General features: G+C 50.4%; 1 long non-coding RNA gene across 1 annotated transcript; it reads left to right on the top strand.

The window, feature by feature from the left end:
• Positions 1-4,551: 4,551 nt before the first annotated feature.
• LOC117594218 lies at positions 4,552-5,866 on the top strand. The gene is made up of 2 exons (XR_004575581.1): positions 4,552-4,674; positions 5,671-5,866. It is a non-coding gene; the product is annotated as an uncharacterized LOC117594218 (long non-coding RNA).
• Positions 5,867-12,817: the final 6,951 nt, after the last annotated feature.

The raw sequence follows: 12,817 nt of genomic DNA, 5'->3' as shown, positions 1-12,817 counted from the left end.
TAGCCTGAATTGGGGACCACAGGTAAAGGCCTTAAATCATGACCAATGTGGCCTAAATAGTGCTCTCTCATGTGGGTAGAATGAGGCCTGTTGCCTGTCTATGGAGGTCAGCTGGAGCTGACCCCTTAGTTCATGTCCCCCATGAGTAGGGAGAAGCATACAGAAGTGTAGCCTGAATTGGGGACCAGAGGTAGGCATACAATCATGGTCAATGTAGCCTAGATTGAGCCCTCTCCTGTGGGTAGAATGAGGCCTGTTGCCTGTCTATGGAGGTCAGCTGGAGCTGACCCCTTAGTTCATGTCCCCCATGAGTAGGGAGAAGCATACAGAAGTGTAGCCTGAATTGGGGACCAGAGGTAGGCATACAATCATGGTCAATGTAGCCTAGATTGAGCCCTCTCCTGTGGGTAGAATGAGGCCTGTTGCCTGTCTATGGAGGTCAGCTGGAGCTGACCCCTTAGTTCATGTCCCCCATGAGTAGGGAGAAGCATACACAAGTGTAGCCTGAATATAGGACCAGAGGGAGGCATAAAATCATGGTCAATGTAGCCTAGATCAGTTTCTCTCCTGTGGGTAGAATGAGGCCTGTTGCCTGTCTATGGAGGTCAGCAGGAGCTGACCCCTGAGTTCATGTCCCCCATGAGTAGGGAGAAGCATACACAAGTGTAGCCTGAATATAGGACCAGAGGTAGGCCTTAAATCATGGTCAATGTAGCCTAGATTGAGCCCTCTCCTGTGGGTAGAATGAGGCCTGTTGCCTGTCTATGGAGGTCAGCTGGAGCTGACCCCTGAGTTCATGTCCCCCATGAGTAGGGAGAAGCATACACAAGTGTAGCCTGAATATAGGACCAGAGGTAGGCATGAAATCATGGTCAATGTAGCCTAGAAAGTGCTCTCTACTGTGGGTAGAATGCACTTTGATGCCTGCCTATGAATCACTCCTGTAGCCTGCCTGTGGAGGTGAAAAGGCCCAGAGACTTGTGCTAACAGATATTCCCAATGAGCAGACTAGGACCAGCTCAGTGTAGCCTATGTGAAGGGGATGTCGTGGTCTGTGTCTCCCTCTACTGGCTCAATTTGGAACATACTCTAAGTGCTGTCTGCCACAGTTTGCATGGAGGTGAACAGGCCTAGACTTGATTCCCAGTGAGCAGAGCAGAGTATGGCTGAGTTCAAGTTCCCCATGAGTAGGGAGAAGCATACACAAGTGTAGCCTGAATTGAGGACCAGAGGTAAAGGCCTCAAATCATGACCAAACTAGCCTAGATCAGGTTCTCTCCTGTGGGTAGAATGCACTTTGATGCCTGCCTGCCTATGAATGTTGCCTGTCTATGGAGGTCAGCAGGAGCTGACCCCTGAGTTTAAGTTCCCCATGAAGTAGGGAGAAGCATACACACAAGTGTAGCCTGAATTGGGGACCAGAGGTAAAGGCCTTAAATCATGACCAATGTGGCCTAAATAGTGCTCTCTCATGTGGGTAGAATGAGGCCTGTTCCCTGTCTTTGGAGGTCAGCTGGAGCTGACCCCTGAGTTCAATTTCCCCATGAGTAGGGAGAAGCATACACACAAGTGTAGCCTGAATATAGGACCACAGGTAAGGCCTAAAATCATGACCAGTGTAGCTTAGATCAGGTTCTCTCCTGTGGGTAGAATGCACTTTGATGCCTGCCTATAAATGTTGCCTGTCTATGGAGGTCAGCAGGAGCTGACCCCTGAGTTTATGTTCCCCATGAATAGGGAGAAGCATACACAAGTGTAGCCTGAATTGGGGACCAGAGGTAAAGGCCTTAAATCATGACCAATGTGGCCTAAATAGTGCTCTCTCATGTGGGTAGAATGAGGCCTGTTGCCTGTCTATGGAGGTCAGCTGGAGCTGACCCCTGAGTTTAAGTTCCCCATGAGTAGGGAGAAGCATACACAAGTGTAGCCTGAATTGGGGACCAGAGGTAAAGGCCTTAAATCATGACCAATGTAGCCTAAATAGTGCTCTCTACTGTGGGTAGAATGCACTTTGATGCCTGCCTATGAATCCATCCTGTTGCCTGTCTATGGAGGTCAGCTGGAGCTGACTCCCAGTGAGCAGAGTATGGCCTACACAGGGCTGCCTACCTACCTGCCCTGGCCTCCCTCCCTGGCCTCCTCCCTGGGCTGCCTGCCTCCCTGTCTGCCTGGGCCTCCTCCCTGGGCTGCCTGCCTCCCTGCCTGCCTGGGCCTCCTCCCTGCCTGCCTGCCTGCCTGCCTGCCTGCCTCCCTCCCTCCCTGGGCTGCCTCCCTGCCTGCCTGCCTGCCTGCCTGCCTGCCTGCCTGCCTACTCCCAGTAGCCTCCTGCAGTAGCAAGGTGGGACTCATAGGCTCCCTTGTGACCAGGCACAGGCTTGTGCTCTCCTTCCCCCCAGTGAGGCTTGCCTACATGGGGGAAGAGCACAAGCCAGCCTACACCCAGCCTACACCCAGCCTACACCCAGCCCATACCCAGCCTCCTGGTCCTCAAACTGGGGGGGAATTCCACCTAAGGCCCCCGAAAAATAAAATGCCCGTCTCAAGCATGACCCTGCCGGGGCTCATTCAATAGCCCTGGTCCTGGCCCAGAACCTCAACCTCCATGAGTCCCCGGGTACCCACTCTTAAGCACCCCCCCGACCCCCCCGGACCCCGAAAGATGCTTAGTGGCGCTCTCAAAAGGGTCGGACACCTGGTAACCAGAATGCATTAAAACAGCAGTCTACCAAACAGCCAGCAGAGGGCCGCTACCAGGGAATGCACTGCCTGGGAGAGATAGACTGATAGGACCTGATCCAAATCACACAGCCCGGTCATACACTGTCCACAAGATGCTCTGATGCTTGCTTCATATTTCACAGGGGACACTACTCAAAAACACAACACTGTACACTAGCACCAGCCTGTAAGTACACCATTTCTGAGGTAGGCAGCACCTCTTTTACTTTATTAAATGATCCAAATCATTGTAAAAAATACCCCTGGGTTATGTGCCATATTTGCCCCGTGACTGATGGCCTGGGAACATCCAAATACATCTTATTTCAGCAAATCATTTCTTTGCACTCGCATTCACAGTGTGTCTCACAATCAACTTCATGACAAGTGTCTCCCTCTCCTGGCTGGAGTTGGTACTATGCTATATTCTCCGTAGTTGGTGAATTTTAGCATATCTCCACAGGGGGGGCGTGTTTTTGTCGACCTCTCCTGGTTGGAATTAAGAACAACATGTGCTATAGCATCGCGTCGTATTTGGTGAGTTGCAATAAATCTTCCAACACATTGTAGGCGTAATATTTCTTTTATTTTCTTCATGGAATCAATTGTTTCATCCAAGTACATGCCCGTACCATTACACCGGAACTGAACAACATTACACTGCAACGAAACGCCCGTTGCTGTTGACATTAGCCTCCCAGAAACGAGTGTAGTACAATAGTAGCCTATTCACCGTGGTGGCCAAATGCTCTTGTTTGCTAGGCAAAACTCGTCTGTGCATTACCAAACCTTGATCATATCAGACCGGGAAAGACGACGTGTTTGTAGCCTATTCATTTAGAGAAGAGGAGAAGAGGAGAATTCACAATAAATCCCTCTCACAGCCACCGGAGGGCGAGCATTCAAAGTGAGCACGGGTGAAGAGGATAACTATACAAATCATTGGAAATCTCCTTGGATAAATTCATTTGATCGCCTATTCCCTATGGGCAAAATGCTATTGATTTTTTAAACCAATCTCTTCTTGGCTTTTCTATGGCAATCGGGTGAATACGATTTACATTGCGTTAGGAACCTTTGATTCCGGATATCATGTTGACAATGGGACACGGTTAACTGTAAAACAGGATGTTTTTCTCCGTCGTTCAGGTAAGCTTTCGTTCAATACACCTGCTTAAAACACCTGTTTAGTGTATCCTATTATAACCCAGCGAAAGAGGGAGACTTGTGGTATGTAGTTGATTCATTATTTCATTCGTTTACCTATCGTTTGCGCCGCTAACAAGCTAGCGCGAGTAGCTTGCTATTTAGCCAGATACTATAGGTTACCTATGGCTGTAGCTAACCCGTTAGCAAGTAGGCCGCGCTAGCCAGCTGGCTACTAAAGACGTGAGTGCTACTTGTTTTATTTTCTCAAGTATGTATACATTAATTCCATCAAAATGGGACAACATCTCTGATGGTGGTAATAATAGATGGTAGAATAAATCCCGTTAGTAAGTAGCTTGCTATTTAGCCAGCTCCTATAGGTTACCTATGGCTTTCGCTAACCCGTTAGCAAGTAGGCCGCGCTAGCCAGCTGGCTACTAAAGACGTGTGCTACTTGTTTTATTTTCTTAGGTAACGCTGCGGGTACAGCTCCGGGGGGGAAAAAATTACAAGACCACTGAACCATTGATCTGGCCTGCCTGCCTGCCTGGGCCTCCTCCCTGCCTGGGCCTCCTCCCTGCCTGGGCCTCCTCCCTGCCTGGGCCTCCTCCCTGCCTGGGCCTCCTCCCTGCCTGGGCCTCCTCCCTGCCTGGGCCTCCTCCCTGCCTGGGCCTCCTCCCTGCCTGGGCCTCCTCCCTGCCTGGGCCTCCTCCCTGCCTGGGCCTCCTCCCTGCCTGCCTGCCAGCCTGCCAGCCTGCCTGCATAGAGAAACTAGAGCCAGGGCTAACCCTATCATCCAGTACCCAGGTGAGAATTGTGCTACATAAATATACTGTGTAGCCTGTATAGAGAACCAGGGCATGATCCTCCCTCCTGTTGTGTGTGTGTGTGTGTGTGTGTGTGTGTGTGTGTGTGTGTGTGTGTGTGTGTGTGTGTGTGTGTGTGTGTGTGTGTGTGTGTGTGTGTTTGCTGTGAAAATTGTGAATCCAACACCAGGCCCGTGCTAATCGCACCTGTAGTTCCTAAGATAGTCCAAGTTGAAGCACAGCCAATCACAAGCCAGATATGCAAATGAGAGTCAAACTCTTGAGGGTCAAAGTCGTTTTTATCCTTATACCTAACCAAATCCTTTCCCCAAACCCTAACCCTAACCCTTTCCCCAAACCCTAACCCTTTCCCCAAACCCTAACCCTTTCCCCAAACCCTAACCCTTTCCCCAAACCCTAACCCTTTCCCCAAACCCTAACCCTTTCCCCAAACCCTTTAACCCTTTCCCCAAACCCTTTCCCCAAACCCTTTAACCCTAACCCTTTCCCCAAACCCTTTCCCCAAACCCTTTAACCCTAACCCTTTCCCCAAACCCTAACCCTTTCCCCAAACCCTAACCCTTTCCCCAAACCCTTTAACCCTTTCCCCAAACCCTTTCCCCAAACCCTTTAACCCTAACCCTTTCCCCAAACCCTTTCCCCAAACCCTTTAACCCTAACCCTTTAACCCTTTCCCCAAACCCTTTCCCCAAACCCTTTAACCCTTTCCCCAAACCCTTTAACCCTAACCCCAAACCCTTTCCCCAAACCCTTAACCCTGAGCCAAAGTTAGCCCTATTCCCTAAGTAATAGCTAAACCCTTAACCATAACCCATTTCACAGGTGAAGCTTTTGGAATATATAGGTGTGTGTGTGTGTGTGTGTGTGTGTGTGTGTGTGTGTGTGTGTGTGTGTGTGTGTGTGTGTGTGTGTGTGTGTGTGTGTGTGTGTGTGTGTGTGTGTGTGTGTGACACATGTGTTTTTGTCTTGATTGCAGGATGCTACAGAATGCCCTGGGCCCAGGCAGGGGAATCAGCCTTCTACCTGGCCCCACAACACCCAGGCAGGGGAATCAGCCTTCAACCTGGCCCCACAACACCTTCCCTGGAAGGAACTGAGCCTGAGACTACACCCCCTCTTCACCCTGCTCTATGCACCTATTATGATTATTTCAATAAATGTCATGAAAATGATCTGTCTGTTTTGAATCTATTAACCTACAGTCTATGTTTAGCCAGGAGAGATGTCTCCTAGATGGTGTAAAGACAGGGTGCTTGTGTATGGTTCTCCTGGCTCTATTTGGAACATACTCTAAGTGCTGGCTGCCACAGTGCATAGAGGTCAGCAGGAGCTGAGCCCTGAGTTCCAGTTCCCCATGAGTAGGGAGAAGCATACACAAGTGTAGCCTGAATATAGGACCAGAGGTAGGCATAAAATCATGATCCATGTAGCCTAGATCAGGTTCTCTCCTGTGGGTAGAATGAGGCCTGTTGCCTGTCTATGGAGGTCAGCTGGAGCTGACCCCTGAGTTCATGTCCCCCATGAGTAGGGAGAAGCATACACAAGTGTAGCCTGAATTGGGGACCACAGGTAAGGCATCAAATCATGATCCATGTACCCTAGAAAGTGCTCTCTACTGTGGGTAGAATGCACTTTGATGCCTGCCTGCCTATGAATGTTGCCTGTCTATGGAGGTCAGCAGGAGCTGACCCCTGAGTTCATGTTCCCCATGAGTAGGGAGAAGCATACAGAAGTGTAGCCTGAATTGGGGACCAGAGGTAAGGCATCAAATCATGGTCAATGTAGCCTAGATCAGTTTCTCTCCTGTGGGTAGAATGAGGCCTGTTGCCTGTCTATGGAGGTCAGCTGGAGCTGACCCCTGAGTTCATGTCCCCCATGAGTAGGGAGAAGCATACACAAGTGTAGCCTGAATTGGGGACCACAGGTAAGGCATCAAATCATGATCCATGTACCCTAGAAAGTGCTCTCTACTGTGGGTAGAATGCACTTTGATGCCTGCCTGCCTATGAATGTTGCCTGTCTATGGAGGTCAGCTGGAGCTGACCCCTGAGTTCATGTCCCCCATGAGTAGGGAGAAGCATACACAAGTGTAGCCTGAATATGGGACCAGAGGTAGGCATAAAATCATGGTCAATGTAGCCTAGATTGAGTCCTCTCCTGTGGGTAGAATGAGGCCTGTTGCCTGTCTATGGAGGTCAGCTGGAGCTGACCCCTTAGTTCATGTCCCCCATGAGTAGGGAGAAGCATACACAAGTGTAGCCTGAATATAGGGACCAGAGGTAGGCCTTAAATCATGGTCAATGTAGCCTAGATTGAGCCCTCTCCTGTGGGTAGAATGAGGCCTGTTGCCTGTCTATGGAGGTCAGCTGGAGCTGACCCCTTAGTTCATGTCCCCCATGAGTAGGGAGAAGCATACACAAGTGTAGCCTGAATATAGGACCAGAGGTAGGCCTTAAATCATGGTCAATGTAGCCTAGATTGAGCCCTCTCCTGTGGGTAGAATGAGGCCTGTTGCCTGTCTATGGAGGTCAGCTGGAGCTGACCCCTGAGTTCATGTCCCCCATGAGTAGGGAGAAGCATACACAAGTGTAGCCTGAATATAGGACCAGAGGTAGGCATAAAATCATGGTCAATGTAGCCTAGATTGAGCCCTCTCCTGTGGGTAGAATGAGGCCTGTTGCCTGTCTATGGAGGTCAGCTGGAGCTGACCCCTGAGTTCATGTCCCCCATGAGTAGGGAGAAGCATACACAAGTGTAGCCTGAATATAGGACCAGAGGTAGGCATAAAATCATGGTCAATGTAGCCTAGATTGAGCCCTCTCCTGTGGGTAGAATGAGGCCTGTTGCCTGTCTATGGAGGTCAGCTGGAGCTGACCCCTGAGTTCATGTCCCCATGAGTAGGGAGAAGCATACACAAGTGTAGCCTGAATATAGGACCAGAGGTAGGCATAAAATCATGGTCAATGTAGCCTAGATTGAGCCCTCTCCTGTGGGTAGAATGAGGCCTGTTGCCTGTCTATGGAGGTCAGCTGGAGCTGACCCCTGAGTTCATGTCCCCCATGAGTAGGGAGAAGCATACACAAGTGTAGCCTGAATATAGGACCAGAGGTAGGCATACAATCATGGTCAATGTAGCCTAGATTGAGCCCTCTCCTGTGGGTAGAATGAGGCCTGTTGCCTGTCTATGGAGGTCAGCTGGAGCTGACCCCTGAGTTCATGTCCCCCATGAGTAGGGAGAAGCATACACAAGTGTAGCCTGAATATAGGACCAGAGGTAGGCATACAATCATGGTCAATGTAGCCTAGATTGAGCCCTCTCCTGTGGGTAGAATGAGGCCTGTTGCCTGTCTATGGAGGTCAGCTGGAGCTGACCCCTGAGTTTCATGTCCCCCATGAGTAGGGAGAAGCATACACAAGTGTAGCCTGAATATAGGACCAGAGGTAAGGCATAAATCATGGTCAATGTAGCCTAGATTGAGCCCTCTCCTGTGGGTAGAATGAGGCCTGTTGCCTGTCTATGGAGGTGAAAAGGCCCAGAGACTTGTGCTAACAGATATTCCCAATGAGCAGACTAGGACCAGCTCAGTGTAGCCTATGTGAAGGGGATGTCGTGGTCTGTGTCTCCCTCTACTGGCTCAATTTGGAACATACTCTAAGTGCTGTCTGCCACAGTTTGCATGGAGGTGAACAGGCCTAGACTTGATTCCCAGTGAGCAGAGCAGAGTATGGCTGAGTTCAAGTTCCCCATGAGTAGGGAGAAGCATACACAAGTGTAGCCTGAATTGAGGACCAGAGGTAAAGGCCTCAAATCATGACCAAACTAGCCTAGATCAGGTTCTCTCCTGTGGGTAGAATGAGGCCTGCCTGCCTATGAATGTTGCCTGTCTATGGAGGTCAGCAGGAGCTGACCCCTGAGTTCATGTCCCCCATGAGTAGGGAGAAGCATACACAAGTGTAGCCTGAATTGGGGGACCAGAGGTAAAGGCCTTAAATCATGACCAATGTGGCCTAAATAGTGCTCTCTCATGTGGGTAGAATGAGGCCTGTTCCCTGTCTATGGAGGTCAGCTGGAGCTGACCCCTTAGTTCATGTCCCCCATGAGTAGGGAGAAGCATACACACAAGTGTAGCCTGAATATAGGACCAGAGGTAGGCATAAATCATGGTCAATGTAGCCTAGATTGAGCTCTCTCCTGTGGGTAGAATGAGGCCTGTTGCCTGTCTATGGAGGTCAGCTGGAGCTGACCCCTGAGTTCATGTCCCCCATGAGTAGGGAGAAGCATACACAAGTGTAGCCTGAATATAGGACCAGAGGTAGGCATAAATCATGGTCAATGTAGCCTAGATTGAGTCCCTCTCCTGTGGGTAGAATGAGGCCTGTTGCCTGTCTATGGAGGTCAGCTGGAGCTGACCCCTGAGTTCATGTCCCCCATGAGTAGGGAGAAGCATACACAAGTGTAGCCTGAATATAGGACCAGAGGTAGGCATGAAATCATGGTCAATGTAGCCTAGATGAAGTGCTCTCTACTGTGGGTAGAATGCACTTGATGCCGCTAATCCTCTGTAGCCTGCCTTTGGAGGTGAAAAGGCCCAGAGACTTGTGCTAACAGATATTCCCAATGAGCAGACTAGGACCAGCTCAGTGTAGCCTATGTGAAGGGGATGTCGTGGTCTGTGTCTCCCTCTACTGGCTCAATTTGGAACATACTCTAAGTGCTGTCTGCCACAGTTTGCATGGAGGTGAACAGGCCTAGACTTGATTCCCAGTGAGCAGAGCAGAGTATGGCTGAGTTCAAGTTCCCCATGAGTAGGGAGAAGCATACACAAGTGTAGCCTGAATTGGGGACCAGAGGTAAAGGCCTTAAATCATGACCAATGTGGCCTAAATAGTGCTCTCTCATGTGGGTAGAATGAGGCCTGTTGCCTGTCTATGGAGGTCAGCTGGAGCTGACCCCTTAGTTCATGTCCCCCATGAGTAGGGAGAAGCATACACAAGTGTAGCCTGAATTGGGGACCAGAGGTAGGCATAAAATCATGGTCAATGTAGCCTAGATTGAGCCCTCTCCTGTGGGTAGAATGAGGCCTGTTGCCTGTCTATGGAGGTCAGCTGGAGCTGACCCCTTAGTTCATGTCCCCCATGAGTAGGGAGAAGCATACAGAAGTGTAGCCTGAATTGGGGACCAGAGGTAGGCATACAATCATGGTCAATGTAGCCTAGACTAGATGCCCTCTCCTCCTGTGGGTTGAATGAGGCCCTGTTGCCTGTCTTATGGAGCGTCAGGCTGAGCTGACCCCTTAGTTTCACTGTTCCCCCATGAGGTAGGAGCTAAGCATACACAAGTGTAGCTGAATATAGGACCAGAGGGAGGCATAAAATCATGGTCAAGTAGACCTAGATCAGTTTCTCTACTGTGGGTAGAATGAGGCTGTTTGCCTGTCCTATGGAGGTAAGCAGGAGCTGACCCCTGAGTCATGTCCCCATGAGTAGGGAGAAGCATACACAAGTGTAGCCTGAACCTGAATATAGGAACAGAGGTAGGTCTTAAATCATAGGTCAATGTAGACCTAGATGAGCTCTCTCTGTGGGTAGAATGAGGCCTGTAGCCTGCCTATGGAGAGTGAAAAGGCCCAGAGAATTCGTGCAAACAGATATTCCCAATGGCAGACTAGGACCAGCTCAGTGTAGCCTGAATTGGGACCAGAGGTAAAGGCCTAAAATCATGATCCATGTTGCCTAAATAGTGCTCTCTCATGTGGGTTAGAATGAGGCCTGTGTGCCTGTCTATGGAGGTCAGCGGAGCTGGACCCCTGAGTTCATGTCCCCATGAGCTAGGGAGAAGCATACACAAGTGTAGCCTGAATATAGACCAGAGGGAGGCAAAAATCATGGTCAATGTAGCCTAGATTGAGCCCTCTCCTGTGGGTAGAATGATGGAGGTCAGCTGGAGCTGACCCCTAGTTCATGTCCCCCATCGAGTAGGGAGAAGCATACACAAGTGTAGCCTGAATATAGGACCAGAGGTAGGCATAAAATCATGGTCAATGTAGCCTAGAGTTGGCCCTCCTCCTGTGGGTAGAATGAGGCCTGTTGCCTGTCTATGGAGGTCAGCTGGAGCTGACCCCTGAGTTTAAGTTCCCATGAGTAGGGAGAAGCATACACAAGTGTAGCCTGAATATAGGGACCAGAGGTAGGCATAAAATCATGGTCAATGTAGCCTGGATTGAGCCCTCTCCTGTGGGTAGAATGAGGCCTGTTGCCTGTCTATGGATGGTCAGCTGGAGCTGACCCCTGAGTTCATGTCCCCCATGAGTAGGGAGAAGCATACACAAGTGTAGCCTGAATTATAGGACCAGAGGTAGGCATACAATCATGGTCAATGTAGCCTAGATTGAGCCTCTCTTCCTGTGGGTAGAATGAGGCCTGTTGCCTGTCTATGGAGGTCAGCTGGAGCTGACCCCTGAGTTTAAGTTCCCCATGAGTAGGGAGAAGCATACACAAGTGTAGCCTGAATATAGGACCAGAGGTAGGCATTACAATCATGGTCAATGTAGCCTAGATTGAGCCTCTCCTGTGGGTAGAATGAGGCCTGTTGCCTGTCTATGGAGGTCAGCTGGAGCTGACCCCTGAGTTTAAGGTCCCCATGAGTAGGGAGAAGCATACAGAAGTGTAGCCTGAATATAGGACCAGAGGTAGGCATGAAATCATGGTCAATGTAGCCTAGAAAGTGCTCTCTAATGTGGGTAGAATGCACTTTGATGCCTGCCTATGAATCACTCCTGTAGCCTGCCTGTGGAGGTGAAAAGGCCCAGAGACTTGTGCTAACAGATATTCCCAATGAGCAGACTAGGACCAGCTCAGTGTAGCCTATGTGAAGGGGATGTCGTGGTCTGTGTCTCCCTCTACTGGCTCAATTTGGAACATACTCTAAGTGCTGTCTGCCACAGTTTGCATGGAGGTGAACAGGCCTAGACTTGATTCCCAGTGAGCAGAGCAGAGTATGGCTGAGTTCAAGTTCCCATGAGTAGGGAGAAGCATACACAAGTGTAGCTGAATTGAGGACCAGAGGTTAAGGCCTCAAATCATGACCAAACTAGCCTAGATCAGGTTCTCTCCTGTGGGTAGAATGCACTTTGATGCCTGCCTGCCTATGAATGTTGCCTGTCTATGGAGGTCAGCAGGAGCTGACCCCTGAGTTTAGTCCCATGAATAGGGAGAAGCATACACAAGTGTAGCCTGAATTGGGGACCAGAGGTAAAGGCCTAAATCATGACCAATGTGGCCTAAATAGTGCTCTCTCATGTGGGTAGAATGGGAGGTCAGCAGGAGCTGACCCCTGAGTTTATGTTCCCCATGAATAGGGAGAAGCATACACAAGTGTAGCCTGAATTGGGGACAGAGGTAAAGGCCTTAAAATCATGACCAATGTGGCCTAAATCAGTGCTCTCTCATGTGGGTAGAATGAGGCCTGTTGCCTGTCTATGGAGGTCAGCTGGAGCTGACCCCTGAGTTTAAGTTCCCCATGAGTAGGGAGAAGCATACACAAGTGTAGCCTGAATTGGGGACCAGAGGTAAAGGCCTTAAATCATGACCAATGTAGCCTAATAGTGCTCTCTACTGTGGGTAGAATGCACTTTGATGCCTGCCTATGAATCCATCCTGTTGCCTGTCTATGGAGGTCAGCTGGAGCTGACTCCCAGTGAGCAGAGTATGGCCTACACAGGGCTGCCTACCTACCTGCCTGCCTGCCTCCCTCCCTCCCTGGCCTACCTCCCTGGGCCTCCTCCCTGTGCTGCCTCCCTCCCTGCCTGGGCCTCCTCCCTGTGCTGCCTCCCTCCCTGCCTGGGCCTCCTCCCTGCCTGCCTGCCTGCCTGCCTACTCCCAGTAGCCTCCTGCAGTAGCAAGGTGGGACTCATAGGCTCCCTTGTGACCAGGCACAGGCTTGTGCTCTCCTTCCCCCCAGCCTACACCCAGCCTACACCCAGCCTACACCCAGCCCATACCCAGCCTCCTGGTCCTCAAACTGGGGGGGAATTCCACCTGAGGCCCCCGAAAAAGAAAATGCCCGTCTCAAGCATGACCCTGCCGGGGCTCATTCAATAGCCCTGGTCCTGGCCCAGAACCTC

This window comes from Esox lucius, unplaced genomic scaffold, assembly GCF_011004845.1.
Source record: "Esox lucius isolate fEsoLuc1 unplaced genomic scaffold, fEsoLuc1.pri scaffold_53_arrow_ctg1, whole genome shotgun sequence".
NCBI lineage: Eukaryota > Metazoa > Chordata > Actinopteri > Esociformes > Esocidae > Esox > Esox lucius.
The sequence above is the reverse complement of the archived record's forward strand: the minus strand, read 5'-3'. Positions and strand labels throughout refer to the sequence as shown.